We start from the raw sequence: 16,126 nt of genomic DNA on the forward strand, positions 1-16,126 counted from the left end.
TTTTAAATAGCAGGGAAAAAAAAAAAAAAGAAAAACTAAGCAGAAAACTAGTCCTCCAGAAAAAAAAAAAGGTTTCTATCCACAAGAGGATTAATAATTGACATGTAGCAGCTTCCGTGGTTGAACAGCCACTAAGCAGATGGATGGATATGATTATTCCCTCTCACATATTTACTAACGGAAAGTTCCCAGTACAAACATTAACATAGCATGAATTGCTTTATGCTCTTGAGATTTTTAGCTCCATAAATATTTTTGGCAGCTTGGCTAAGGGGATATAATTCTCTGGCCTTTATTTCATACTTTTAAAGCATAGCTTTTACATTTCCCACAGAGCAGCACACTGAAGTCACAAAACTGAATTGTTGCCTTTTCTCTGAGAACACTGTCTGTGCTACTTCACTGGAGAAATGCATTATATGAAGATTTTCTGACTCTGCTTGTACATGTAGCATAAAAGCAGGATTTCATATAATTACCTTGATCTGATGTTGGGGGCTCAGCACTTGTACTAAATACATGCCTGGACTTTTATAATCTTGACAATTTACACTTTCTGTTGTACTCTAGATTTTTCTGTCTTGGTCTATGCACAGGTAAATATTCTTCTCTGGTCATTTCCTAACATATACTATTACATTTCAATGGAAAAAATCTATTCTAAAAGTACAGAGAAAATTTCTTGGAGCTTTTAGTTTGCTTTTGCGTAAAACCATACTTCCAGGGGGAATTCTAAAGTTTTTGCAAAATTGTGAACTCTTAAGACATCCTCCTTCCTCAGACGTGTATATTGCTGACCAAAAAAACCCACCCAGAAATATTCTCCATTTCATTAATTAAAATTAATTCAGACAGATTATTTGTAAAATTAGTATGGCTCCTACTAAATGTGATCTTTTGTTATGTCTCACCAAAAAAAAATATGTACAGAGAATGTTTCAAAAGTCTAGCTCAAATATCCTGATAGAAAAATGAACAATCTAACCCTCTAGCAATAGAGGCCTTATAAAACTATGGGCAACAGCCTGTACTTTGACTCCAAATCTCAGGTGTATAAACACAAACCACAAGCCTTTTGTATGTAATCTGGTTGTTTTCCTCCTACTGGCAACAGTGCTGATAAAAGTTCCCTCTCAGTTCTCTCAGACTTCTTGCTACACCATTCGCTCTTTCAATAACCAGTTTTTCAGAAATGCTTCCTAAGTATTTGGTTTGTGAGGTTATACCAGGTTATAAAAAAACAAGGACAAATTCTACTCTGCTTTCATAAGAACACAAGATTACCTCTTTTCCTTGGTGGTATCCATCTAGTCAAATATCTTGTCTTCGATGGTGACCACTACGAGATGAGTAGGAAGGAAAGACACACACAGCTCTTTCTCTTGGGGCACAACCAACCTCTCAGTCTCTAGCAGCTCATATTAAAATAACCTCACGTGGTAGAGATGCCACCTGGACAAATACCCATCTTCATTTGTTCCTTTAGACAAAAGATGTTAGTTCCTTTAATCTGTCTTTGAAGCACAATTTCTTACTCATTGGATCACCCTTGTCTCTCTCTTCTGGATTATTTCTACATGGTCCCATAAGAGGAGACACATTAATATGGTTTCTGAGATATAAGGAGTTGACATGCAAATATATCTAGGATTTTACTTAAATTGCATGTGCAGTATTTTCTTCTGTTAAGCTAAATGCATTTTCTTCTCTTACATATCTTAGGGTAATGTACCAATGAGTTCACAATGCATGAGTATCCTGGAGATAGGCGTCTTTGAGCTTATTGTCTGAACAAGAAAGAGGCCCAGGCTAAGCTGTGAATAATTTATATGTTTAAAAATATCAGAATATAAAACAAGGCAAAATTTTTCTTCCCTCCTTCCATCTAAGAAAGCATGTGATTCATTCAGTAAGGGGTTATTACTTTTTTTCCTCTCTTTTACTCTTCAGCACAGTGTTCCCAAAACATACACTGGTGGGGAAAGTTCATACCCTGGAAGTCCAGCGTTTCATGTTTGGCCAATGCAAAGTCAGGCTATTAAAATAAAATGTCAAGATAATTTACTTCTTAATGATCTAACATAATTGGACACAAGGCTTCAGACAGGAATGAACTTCAAAGCTGGTAAGAAAAATAATCTCAACACAATGGTACTGTTGTCATATTTGTACTTGCAGATACTTGTCATTAATGTAATAATGATGATTTCAAAGTTTATAGGGATTTGTTATAATTACTGTTTAAAAAAGCAAGGAAGTAATAGTGAATCTGTGACCACAGGAAGTCAGGTTGGCCTCTAGTAATTGGCAACTATATTGCAAAACCAGGAAAATACGGACAAACATATATTCAGTTCCAATTTTGTGCATTTCACTGCTTTCAGTTTTTCTTGCTGTTGTTGTAGTAAACTAGTAAGTTATCTGCATGGTGCTTGGCTACTACTGAAGTGAAAGAGAACCTGACAGAGACTTTTTGTGGTTGGTAGTCAAGTAATCAGATTCAGCTTTTTAATTTTGTTTATTTGGATTTCAATCAGGCCCTTAACTCATGGCAGATTCAAACACTTTTTTTTTTTTTTTTCTTCCCAGTTCTGGGTTTGCATTGGTTTTGCTTTTCATTCTTTCTATTGAAGAAGGAAAAAGAAAAGTGGGATAAAAATAAAACAGACACCTGTGAACCAAGGTGTTTTCAATTTTCACCTTGCCTCCAGTTTTTTATTCTTTTAATAAGCTATTTTCCTGATTTTAAATAACTATATATCAGTCTGTGACTGCAATGAGAAACCTTGATTTCTTTAAACGGTTCAAATAAAAGTATTTTATTCTCCTCTTCATTGATGCTGTGTTGACTTGGACTCCCCCATAGCCTTCCACTCTTTACTTCTGGCAATATGTATAGAGCAGGTGGCATTTTCTCACATTTGTGGCTGGATGGGAAACCTGTCAATTCCTATTTTTTTTGTAACTTTTTTAGGGGAAAACAAAAAGTACTAGTAAAACCTCTATTATGCAGTCTCAGGTCAATTTCTGTTCTGCTGTAGGTACATTTTTAGGAGGAAAATGTTATTTCTTTGATTTTCCTCCGAAGTAGGGCATTGTTTATGATCCAATAACAGATCTAACTATCCACTGTATTACCTTTCCCATGTTTAAAATTCTTGCAGAGTTATAATCCCTTTCATTTCCTGCTTTTTAATGAATGGATTTTATATAACTGTTCATTAGTGTAATTGCTGTTGATTTTTATTTTTCACTTCATTATTTCTCCAACAAAACTTATGCCACTGTTACTCTCTTAGCAAAACAAAGCAAATTAATCTCAGCATCTGGGAAAACTCTTTGTAGGTGAGCAGAAATAAGAAGTAAGGCTCTTTTTACATGAGAGTTCTTGCTTATGCTCACCTACAGAGCTCAGCATGCCTGAGGATACCTTTAGGAGATATTTATCTGACATCTAGACACATCAAGCTCTTTAATCTTTACAAGAGGCCTCTTTGACAAGGCAGTCAGTTCATGCTAGTAGTGTTCTCTGAGTCCAAATTCAATAGAAACGGACTGAGAGCAGGAGAGCTTCGCTGTGCTGCTACAAGTTTCAGCAACTACCAGCTTACATGAGAGCTGAAGTGAATGACTCCAATGCTGATAACCTCAGTTATTCATTCCTTCCTAATTGATAGCCTTAGAAATAGTTCCTCTTAGCCTGAGCATCAAGCAAGTGCCATAAAGAACCTCTCCATCTCCCTAAAGGCTTGTTACAATTTTCCCACTTGTTTTTGATTTACATATCAGTCAGAGAGATGCTGGTGCTGATTTCCTGAACAACTTCTGTGCAACTTCAGAAGAGCAAAAAAGGATAGTAGGGCTGGAATAAAAGCAGACACTTCAAAGCCTGAATGTGAATAGCTGAGACCAATAAGATGAAGAAATAGAATAATCACTTTATGTTAAGAGATGCTTAAGCTTCTGTGACATATTTATTGTGCAGTCTGAAGTTCTAGCACGAGCCTCTTGTGGAGATGTTACGCCAGCAGCAGAAGCTCTATTAGAAGTCATGGCTGTTTACTCTTTGTCAATAAAGGCCAGTCACAAATACCATGAATTTTACATTGTTGCTCTTTTCATCTGGAGCAGTTTATAAATGGAATACGTTTATGCATTTCTAGTGAAGCTATTACAATAGAAAGCTGCAATAAAATTCTCTTTTCTGCTTTAAGTCTATATTTTTTCTATTCTTCTCTCTATTTATTTCATTTTCCACTGACTTATTCTCTTGTTATTTATTCTGTGTCAGTGTCATTTACACGCGCTATGCTGCGTGTAGTTACCCTTGCTTGGATATCACACTACACCGATCCTATGCCAAACTATCTTTCTAATCAGCAACCTCTTCCACTGCCTCAAAAAGCTAAAATTAATTGAAGCAAAGCTAGCATTTCCTAGAATGAGATAGGTATTCAAAAAATTGAATGTATTTCTATCTAAAATATTCATGGGCACTTTGTTAATCAGGATTTTCATCAAAACAGAATGGTTAATTTCAAAGAACTCCTGTCTATTACAAGAGCATGATGAACCCCATTCTTGCTGATCACTGAGTACAACATTACTTTTTAACTTTGAAGCCCAGTGTCAGATAGAAGATAATATTGCAAAAGCAAGATACAGAAGAAACACTTGCCTTATGCAAACTTTACAGGATGTCATTAATATGGGTTTCTTCTCCATGCAAAAACAGTGACAAAGAAGGGTAAAAATGAAATAGAAGATTGAAATACTGGAATACTCCTCTTTGCCAGCTATGCAGGGCACTGAGGTGCAGACCCATAGCAGTGTATTGATTGATTGGGCTCTGGGAGAAGTGCGGGAAATGGCAGTGCTGGGGCAGAAGACTTTGGATTTGTTCATGTGTTCCTTCATCTCTGTGGTGAGCACTTACACACAGGAGCGGTCCTGCTGACTTCAAAGGGCTGAGCTGGGTGAGAAAACACTCCCCACGGGGAGCAGAGGTTGGAGCAGCCAGTGGAGCTCTCTCGGGGCTTCCTGACAATGTAAACAAGGCTGACTGCCCCAGGGCCCTTGGCTGGGGAAGGCCACTGCTGTGGTGAGGAAGGGCTGGGGAGGTGCTACATAAGAACTGTAGGGCTATGGTGAAGATGGAGAGGAGGAATGGGTTTGAGGAGATAGGAAGAGATCATTAATGGCCTTGGAGGTATGAATGTGGGACTGGAAGGGGTCAGTGGAGATTTCAGCTTCTTGGAGGAAAGGAATGACAGTACGTGAGGGTCAATGAAGTTTGAAGAGCTCTGAGCGGGATGAAGGCAGGGTTTCAGGGAACTGAGGAAGCCTGGCAGAGCAGGCAAATTTCTTTCACTTTTTTTCTCCCCTCCTCACCCACCTGTTTCACCATGTCTCTTTTTTTGGGTTCACTGTGTACTTCCCCTCTTCCCCAGACTCGTAAGCTGCACTCTTCACTCACCCCATCCCAGCCCCATGCAGCCACACGTCTTCACCCTCCACTTCTGCAAGACGCAGGGGTCCCACTGCTTCCCTGCAGCCAGGTTCTCCTTGATTTGCTGCACCTTCTGGGATGGAGGGAAGTGACAGAGCAGGGCTGGGCTGCTGAATGATGGAGGCTGGAGAATAAGACATTCTGCTCCTGTCATCCCCAAAGATAAAGCTGTGGCAATGACACCTACTTTTGCTGGGAAGGGCTAGTTCTGGTGCAGTTGCTGCTGTCCTGCTCTGTGGCCCCTGCTTTAGTAGCAACATCCAGAGAACACGAGAGCTTCGTGAGCAGGAAGTGGGGATTGGCATAGGCAAAGTGCAGTCTGCCAGCTACTGAATCTAACTGTTAATGGGCCATTAACGTCAACAGAAATCAATTGGAGTTACTCTAAACATGGGGTAATCCTAAGGATGGCAATACAGAAACCTGTCAATCCTAAATGATTTTTCTCTGTATGATGCTTTTGCTTAATGGCTTGAATATAATTACCAATGTCTGGATATTTTCTACAGTTTTATTTTCTGGGCAAGAATGCCAGCTCAAAGCGTCTTTCTGATATTACTAACACCATTTTTTTGCTTCATGCTAAAACCTCTCTGCTCAAGTAAGGTCATTTTTGTCTGTGGAAAAGTCTCACAGTTTAGTGTGGTTCAAAGAACTCATTGTGACCCAGAGTTAGAAAGGCATTCAGATGCTTACAGATGGAAACTGGCACATAAGACATCAAAGCCCCTAACTCCCATTGATTCACTGATATGTTTTTAAAAACCTCCAGATCAAAAAGGCCAAATTCACCAAGGAACCTAGATCCTACTTGCAAATTAAGGTGTCTACTTTCAAAATTATATTGCTATTAGAAATTTCAGAAATTCTGAGTAACTGCTTCTTCATCCCCAAGGCACTTATACTCTGCTGATTTGCATCCATAACAGCCCCTTGATGCCTCCCTTGCTGTCTGGCACTCACAAAACACTGGGTGTGCCAAGGAGATCCAGATACATTCACAATCTAGATACCTAAAATATCTGTTAGACTAGTCCTCAGACTGGACATTATATGGACAAAAGAGAAGGGATGTGTACTTTCCACAACTGCACACTTCCCAGATGACCTAGTACCTTTGGTACATAGGAGACAACTGTTCAGTCCCTTCCCTTGCAGAACTGGAAGAGATGTTGAAGTTGCATTCCTTTTCACTCAAGTGAATACACAAACAACCTGTTCCAGGCTGCAATGCTCTTGGGCTTCAGGGTGAGGCTAGGAAAGTGCATTGCCATCCTGGGAGGGTTTCCCATTTAGAACTTGTCCCTCACAACAACTTCTTTCTGATTTTTGGTTGAATTGGTGCCGTCCAGGTATTTTCTTCTAGGTGCACAGTGTGGTTCCTACAGGTCAGCACTCTGCCTAAAAGTTCGGCTTTGCAGTGCTTGTTTCTGAGTTTTCCAAATCCTTCTCCAGGCCTTTTCCCAAATAGCCAATTTTATCACTTTGACTGCCTGGACTCCTAACTGGAAAGTTTCTCAGTCTGACTTCTCCTGGGCCCTCTAAACGTGGATGTGCCTAGCCCTCTCCTGATTACCAGGGTTATCTGACTGCGTTGACACAGTGATGCTGGAAGCCACTCGCTTCTTCCTTCTACCACTTTCCAAAGAGTGAGACACGCAGCATAGGAAACAGTGTTTTGTAGCAACCCTCAGCATCCTGCATGGGTGGGATTGAGGGCTTTGTCCTTGGTACCTGTGGGATTTGGCTATCACATGTGGGAGGGAACTGTTACGTGCTTTAACCACTGCAGCTAAGTCCAATAGGGGTGATAAGTCAAGGCTTTCTGCCACCTATGCTCACAGCCCAGTCAGTTAATAATGTAAGCTGAAATCAATGCACCAGGCCATGAACAGTACACATAATGTGCCAGCCATTCAATTGTCTCTGCTGTAGGAGCAATAACCTCTGGAAGAGAGAAAGGACAGGCAGCTGGGGATGATAACCTTTCAAATTGTTCTAACGTGCACTTGGAAAGCCTATAAATCTGAATCCCTAAGTACTAATTCTCTGCCATGAAGAATAACTGCAAGTGCATAACAGAGTTTTTTCTGTATTGCAGACTGCCAAAAGCAGACAGATTACTCTTTATCGAGAGACAATCAAACCTTTAGACCTGTGGCTCAATTCAGTATGCTTAAAAAGAATACAATGTCCCACATAGCATCCTGGTCTCTAAACTGGAGACACACAGATTTGATGGATGGACCACTCGGTGGATCAGGAGCTGGCTAGATGGCCATACTCAAAGGGTTGTGGTCAACGGCTCAATGTCCAAGTTGAAGCCAGTGATGAGTGGTGTTCCTCAGGGGTTGGTACTGGGACCAGTGCTGTTCAACATCTTTGTTGGAGACATGGACGGTGGGATTGAGTGCACCCTCAGCAAGTTTGCTGATGACATCAAGCTGTGTGGTGCAGTCAACACACTGGAGGAAGGGATGCCATCCAGAGGGACCTGGACAGGCTTGAGACGTGGGTCTATGTGAATTTCATGAAGTTCAACCAATCCAAGTGCAGGGTCCTGCACCTGGGACATGGCAATCCCAGGCACAAATACAGGTTAGGGGAAGAATGGCTTGAGAGCAGCCCTGAGGAGAAGGACTTGAGGGTGTTGGTGGATGAGAAGCTCAACATGAGCCAGCAATGCACGATGGCAGCCCAGAAAGCCAACTGCATCCTGGGCTGCATCAAAAGAAGTGTGGCCAGCAGGTCCAAGGAGGTGATTCTGCCCCTCTACTCCACTCTAGTAAGACTCCACCTGGAGTACTGTGTCCAGCTTTGGAGTTCTCAGCACAGGAAGGGCATGGACCTGTTGGAACGGGTCCAGCAGAGGGCCACAAAGATGATCAGAGGACTGGAGAACCTCTCCTGTGAGGACAGGCTGAGAGAGTTGGGGTTGTTCAGCCTGGAGAAGAGAAGGTTCCAGGCAGTTCTTATAGCAGCCTTCCAATACCTAAAGGTATACCTACAGGAGAGATGGGGAGGGACTCTTTATCAGGGAGTGTAGCAACAGGACGAAGGGCAAATGGTTTTAAACTGAAAGAGGGGAGATTTAGATTAGATATCAGGAATAAATTCTTTACTGTGAGGGTGGTGAGACACTGGAACAGGTTGCTCAGAGAAGCTGTGGATGCCCCATCCCTGGAGGTGTTCAAGGCCAGGCTGGATGGGGCTTTGAGCAACCTGCTCTAGTGGAGGTGTCCCTGCCCATGGCAGGGGGGTTGGAACTCGATGATCTTTAAGGTCCCTTCCAACCTGAACCATTCTATGATTCTATGATTCTATGATTCTATGATTCTATGATTTCTACAAAACTGAGTGGTCAACATTAGGACCACTGAATGTGATGACAATTTATCATAATCGTCTCCACAGACAGCTCTTCAGTGTCATGTGCCATAGGCTGGGCACATATTTCCTTCAAGTCAAACAACTTGTAGCTCTTTCTTCTCTCATCTTCACTCTTTTGGGTTGGAACAATTGAACGTCCTCCTCCATAGTCTGGTGAATAGCTTTTTGTTACTCTGAGTAAGGCAGAGGTCTGATTTCTGTCTGGATGAGGAATTCTGCTCTGGGAACACTTCTAGAACAATGTGCATTAATTGAGGGGTGGAGCTATCTAACTGCATTTTGACTTCCCAAAATCTGAGTTTTCATATGAATTAGAAACATTTTGTTCTCTGCATGTGATGCGTATATAGGTGCACTTATAAAAATGCATTGCGAGGCCCTGAAATGATGTCGCTTAAAGTAATTTAACATGGCTCACCCGGATGCAGTGGTCCTCTGACAGCAGCAATCAGTCATTCTTTAAGTTGTTCTCCCTGCTGTTCCAGCCCTGCAATAAAAGGGTGAACATAGTGTAAGTGGTGTAGTTTAAGAAACAGAGGCATAGTATAAACGCATATAGGTGAATTACTAAACTATATTAAGTAATCATGCATAATTATTACTGTTTATTTTATTTTATTATTCCTTAATATTAATGATACTAATTTCCAGACTTATTCTCCCTGTAAATCAATGCAAAGATCTCCGAGGACTTAAATTTGGTGAGTGCCATCTCACTTGAAGTGGGAGATGCTGTAAATACTGTAACAAAGGCATGGTCTTGCAGAGAGGGACCGAGATCCCCTGAGACAATAGGGGACAGAAGTGTATTTGGCACAAAACATGTTGGGGGATCAGTGGAGTGCCCCTCTAAGAAGCAGACACAGCCAGCAGACCGACTAAAGTGTCTCTACACCAACGCACGCAGCATGGGAAACAAACAGGAAGAGCTGGAAGCCATCCTGCTACAGGAAAGCTACGACATAGTAGCAATTACGGAAACTTGGTGGGACGAGTCCTACGACTGGAGTGTGGCCATTGATGGCTACAAACTATTCAGAAGGGACAGGAGAGGAAGAAGGGGTGGAGGTGTTGCCCTCTACGTGAAGAAATGGCTAGAGTGTGAAGAGTTGTTGCTAAAGAATAGCCATGAGCAGGTAGAAAGCTTGTGGGTAGGAATTAGAGATCAGGACAACAAAGGGAACCTTGTGGTAGGAGTCTACTACAGGCCCCCTGACCAGGCAGAGCCTGTCGACGATGCCTTCTTACTCCAGCTAGAAGAGGCATCACGATCACAGGCTCTCATCCTGCTGGGTGACTTTAACCACCCTGACATCTGTTGGAAAAGCAACACGGCTGGCTGCAGGCACTCCAGGAAGCGTCTAGAGTGCCTAGACGACAACTTCTTGAGACAAGAAATCACCAGCCCTACTCGAGGAGATGCATTGTTGGACTTGTTGGTCACAAATGCAAGTGAGGCCATCAGGGATATCAAAGTTGAAGGCAGTCTGGGCTGCAGTGATCATGCTCTAGTGCAGTTCACTCTCTTAAGAAGTTTGAAGCCCAAGAGGAACACCATCAGGACGCTAAATTTTAAGAAAGCGAACTTCCAACTCTTCAAGGAGTTAGTAAATAGGACCCCATGGGAAACTGCCCTTAGGGACAAGGGAGCAGAACAAAGCTGGCAGATCTTTAAGGATGCTCTCCATAGAGCACAAAAGATCTCAATCCCAACATGTAGGAAATTGGGTAAGGAAGGCAAGAAACCACCATGGTTGAGCCGGGACCTGCTGGTCAAACTAAGGGGTAAGATGGGGCTACACAGGAAATGGAAGAAGGGACAGGCAACCTGGGAAGAGTATAGGGATGTTGCCCGGCTGTGTAGGGATGAGGTCAGGGAGGCCAAGGCACAGCTAGAATTGGACTTGGCAAGGGACATAAAGAAAAACAAGAAAGGCTTCTACAGGTACATTAACCAGAAAAGGAAGGTTAAAGAAAATGTACCCCCCCTAATGAGCAGCAGTGGGGAACTTGTATCAACGGAGGAGGAGAAGGCGGAAGTTCTCAATAATTTTTTTGCCTCAGCCTTCACTGGCAACCCCTCTCCTCCTAGCTCTTGTATTGATGGCCCACAAGTTGAGGATCCAGGTGACAAAGTCCATCCCACTATAACTGAAGGCATGGTACATGATCACCTAAGGAATCTAAAGATATACAAGTCCATGGGACCTGATGAAATCCATCCCGGAGTCCTGAAGGAACTGGCTGATGAAGTTGCAAAACCACTTTCCATGATATTCGAAAAGTCATGGCGGTCAGGTGAAGTCCCTGCAGACTGGAAGAAAGGAAACATCACACCCATTTTTAAAAAGGGAAGAAACGAGGACCCTGGGAACTACCGACCTGTCAGCCTCACCTCTGTAACTGGGAAGATCATGGAGCAGATCCTTCTGGACGCCATGTTTGGGCACATGGAGGACAGGGGGATGATTCAGGACAGCCAACATGGCTTTACTAGGGGCAAGTCCTGCCTGACTACCCTAGTGGCCTTCTATGATGAAGTGACTAGGTCAGTAGACAAGGGGCGACCTGTGGATGTAATCTATCTGGACTTCTGTAAGGCCTTTGACACAGTTCCTCACAACATCCTGCTTGCTAAATTGGAGGGATACGGATTTGATGGGTGGACGGTTTGGTGGATAAGGAATTGGCTGAATGGTTGCACCCAGAGGGTGGTACTCAATGGCTTTAAGTCCAGATGGAGAGCAGTGACTAGTGGTGTCCCTCAAGGGTCCGTCCTGGGACCAGTATTGTTTAACATTTTTATCAAAGACATAGACAGAGGGATTGAGAGCACCATCAGCAAGTTTGCAGATGACACCAAGCTGTGTGGTGTTGTCAATACACCAGAGGGACGGGATGTCATTCAGAGGGACCTGGACAGGCTGGAGAGGTGGGCCCAGATGAACCTCATGAGGTTCAACAAAAGCAAGTGCAGGATTCTGCACCTGGGAAGAAACAACCTCAGTATAAATACAGACTGGGGGATGAGGTATTAGAAAGCAGCCCTGAGGAAAGGGACTTGGGGGTGCTGATGGACGAGAAGCTGGACACGAGCAGGCAATGTGCTCTCGCAGCCCAGAAGGCCAATCACATCCTGGGCTGCATCAAAAGAAGTGTTGCCAGCAGATCCAGAGAGGTGATTCTGCCACTTTGCTCTGGTGAGACCTCACCTGGAGTACTTTGTGCAGGTCTGGAGCCCTCAATATAGAAAGGACATGGACCTGATGGAGCGGGTCCAGAGGAGGGCCACCAAAATGATCAGGGGGCTGGACCACCTCTCCTATGAGGACAGACTGAGGGAGCTGGGGTTGTTTAGCTTGGAGAAAAGGAGGCTCCGGGGAGACCTCATAGCGGCCTTCCAGTACCTGAGGGGGGGCTACAGGAAGGCTGGGGAGGGTCTGTTTACAAAGGCCTGCAGTGACAGGACGAGGGGCAATGGTTTTAAGCTGGAGAAGGGGAGATTTAGATTGGATATTAGGAAAAAATTCTTTACCATGAGGGTGGTGGAACACTGCAACAGGTTGCCCAGGGAGGTGGTTGAGGCCCCTTCCCTTGAGATATTCAAGGTGAAGCTCGACGAGGCCCTGGGCAACCTGGTCTAGTTGGGGGTGTCCCTGCTGACTGCGGGGAGGTGGGACTAGATGACCTTTGGAGGTCCCTTCCGGCCTGGACCAATCTATGAATCTATGAATCTATGAATCTATAAATTTCCCTTGGAATAAGGCCTGAGGAAGCTGTTCTTTAATGTGCTCAACACACTATCTAATACAGTATCTGAGGCCTTACTTTAGGGTCAGCTCAAGGAACCAGAAATATCAGTGTTTCAAAGCTTGCTTTATACCTATGAAATGTTAAAAAATTGTGGATTTAAATGGTGACTTGAGTACACCTCTTTTAAAAAGAATAATAACATAAAGGTATTACTGTTCAAGCAGCAGTTCTATTATTTTCCAGCTACAGCATACAAAGTACACACAGAATAAACTCTTGAGTTACATGTTTAGGAAATTTGGATTCATTCATGCTGTTTACATTGCATTTTATTTATAATTAATTCTAGTGTCAGACAAGTAGCCCTCTTGATTTCCCTTGAAATTGCAAATTTCTCTTGGCGTTCTATCACATTTTTGTACAAACTTTTTTTAAGAGGTCAGTGCTGTCCCCTGACTTGTCTTTTCTGGTACCTAAAGCATTTTTGTGATGAAACCTGTTAAATGAATTGCATGACAAATGAAGTTAAGCCAGTGGGAGTTCACCCTGAATATAAGCTACTAGACAGGCAATTACAATGTTATGCTTAACAGTTATCATTTATCTGATTTTATTTTTTTCCCGTGCAAAAATGAACTAAGCTATTTTCATTCTTCTGAGAGTCATTTTGATTCTTCTCAGACACCATAAAGTGTAATAAACATTTCTGATATGTTGCCCAGTCTGTGGGAATTGTTTCTGTCTCAATTTTTATAGATGTTGATCACCTTCACATAATGAAGAGATACAACGTACTGCCAGATACCCTTGTTTCTAAAAGGGATAAAAATGGTCTTGTTGAGTCCATAACGGAAGCTTAACCTCCAATAAACATAATGTTTCCCAAAGGCTGGAAGGACAAGCACAAATATAAAAGAAATAATCATATCCCACATATCTCACTGCTGGTAGCTACAAGCATCAATCTGAGCCTGTTTCAAATGTCCTTGTTCATAGACATTTCTTGGGGAGGGATGAGGTGCAAGTCTGGGGCAGGTCTGTTAGTGTAAATGCAGAGAATCTCTACTATCGACATTTATCCTGGTGCATGTCTCCTTTATTAGCCAAAATCATTGCTGAAACAAACTACAAATATTACTGTCTTCTATGGGAAACATTGCATTTAGGAGGATGACCCTTGAAAGGGAAGAGCTGTAGAATGGAAGAGAAGGTGTTATCCCTAGAGCGTGACTCACAAGTGCTCAGTGTCCAGGAATAAAGTAGACTTCACCTTCCAATGAGAGCCTGAGGAGCTGCCAGGAGTCCTCCTTCAAAGGAGGACTAGCGCACTGCATGGCAGTTTGTAGAACATTTGTTTCACATACGATGCTAAATGCATCCTGAAAGAAGAATCTGGGAAATGGCCCAACTGTATGGTTAATGCCTCTCAAACCACAGACAGGAGAACCCCTGCCCAGAAGCAGATGAGAGCAGCAGTAGCTGACTGGCAGCTTTCCTAGGGTATTGAATAGGGGCTGTTCCACTTAGGGATACTGTGCTTCTTGAAAGTCCTAATAACTGACCCACCATGGATGCAGCAAACTTCTCCAACAACCTATATCTCAGATGGGTCTTTCAATTTGTCTGGCCTACACTGAGGTGCAGTCTTGACAGAGTCTAAGGATACGCTCTGTATTTTAATGGGAGAGCTGCACTCTGCAATAATTTGGGAAGACGGTTTAAAATTGTGCCATTTTCTATTAGTGAAGTATTTACAGATGGCTTGCAAAATATGCTCACTGACATGTTTCAGATCTGTCTACTGTGTGGTAATAAACATGCTGTAGCTGCTGCATAAATTATTAGGAATAAACTGCTTTCTTCTAAAGTCAGAAAAATTAATATCACAGTAAAGTTACTAGGAAAAGCAATGAAAGATTATTAAGAGAGGAAGATTTTTGTGCAACATTATCATTATAAGCTGAATTTTCAGAAGTTTCTAACTTAGGAGTAAAAGTGTGTTCTTGGTTTAAAGTTGGTAGATAAAATCTCAGCATTGGCATGAATTCTGTCTCCATAATTGAGTCTAATTTTGCAAAGTAAATAACTTCTTTTAGTCTTGCTCAGATTGTAAACATAGAAAGATCTTGAATCAGGACAGTACCTGAACATAAAAGATTAAGGTAATTCTTAGTCAGGACAGGACTTTCCTGTGTTTTAAGTAGTATGCCTAACAGGGCTATTTTCAACTGGATTAAAGCTATGATGTACATTATTGCCAATCCCATCTTCAAAATTCATGCACTTGGAGAAACATCAGACTTGTTTAAAAGTCGTAAGATTTTAAGCCTTGCATTTTTTATTTACTTTCTATTTTATTCTTTAGGCTACATTTCTGAAGCAGCTTCAAACCTTTCCATGAGATCAGAAGGGCTCAAAATGTACTCAAAAATGAATAATCCTCTGCAATTTCTTGCTGCTAGCATTTGGGGCTTGAAGAGAAAGCATTAACAGTTGTGATACTTGCAATAACTTTACAAGAATTGGCAAAGCTAGCTCTGCCTCTGTCTAAATTTCAACTTTTCGTATTTCAAATTTTTACCTCAGCCTAAAAGCAAAAAGAACTCAGAAAAAAAGACAGAACCATTTCATTTATGTGCATGTAAGTAACCTGTCTATGCATAGGGTTTGCTTCTGAATTCTCACACAGCTGGCTTGGCTAACGGTCCTTAATAACAAAACTATTTATTTTCCCTATATGCAGAGAAGTTATTTTTAGATGCATCTTTTCTTTTTTTTTTTTCCAAGATGCATAGAGTATCTTACCTTATGAAGGAAGTACATCAGCTGTAAAGAGATACATTGTGTTATGGTTCATGTAAAAAACCACACTGTGTGAAGAAAGCCTACCTATTTCTTCAGTCATTTAAAGATAAAGAAAGAATGATAAAAGACAGTTGTAGCAGAGAAGACGAAAAGAAATCAAGTGAAGGAAGACAGGGATGACTGTACAATGGATATATATATCGTCAGACCGAGAAAATTGGGGCTCAGGGCTCACAAAGAGAGAAGAGATGGCAGAATCAAGTTTCAAACTGATTGTAAGGATAATACAGCTCTACTGATTTTTCCTTAGGTTTCAATCTAGGATTGCCACTGTGGAGTGCATCAAGACTAAACAGGGAACAGAGAGATGTAAGAAACTCACTGACGCCCTGTATGACCTACTGAGTCTGTGAGTAGATGGTGCCTGAAAGCCAGCCACAACCCTCGCAAGGTGTCATCAGGGATGTAAATGCATCTGCTCTTGACAGCGTCCTAATGCGCTACGGCAGTACTGCTGGAGATATAAAAGCTGGAGGAAGCTCAGAGAGTGTGAGGGGGAGATGTTCACCACTTGACTTCAGTAAGCTAACTCAGGTCTCTGCAACAGTGGTTTACGGGATGCAGCTGCTTCTATGGATGCTGTCAGTCATACCTAAGAGTCTGAAGGTT

Source organism: Numenius arquata, chromosome 5 (genome assembly GCF_964106895.1).
Source record: "Numenius arquata chromosome 5, bNumArq3.hap1.1, whole genome shotgun sequence".
Lineage (NCBI taxonomy): Eukaryota > Metazoa > Chordata > Aves > Charadriiformes > Scolopacidae > Numenius > Numenius arquata.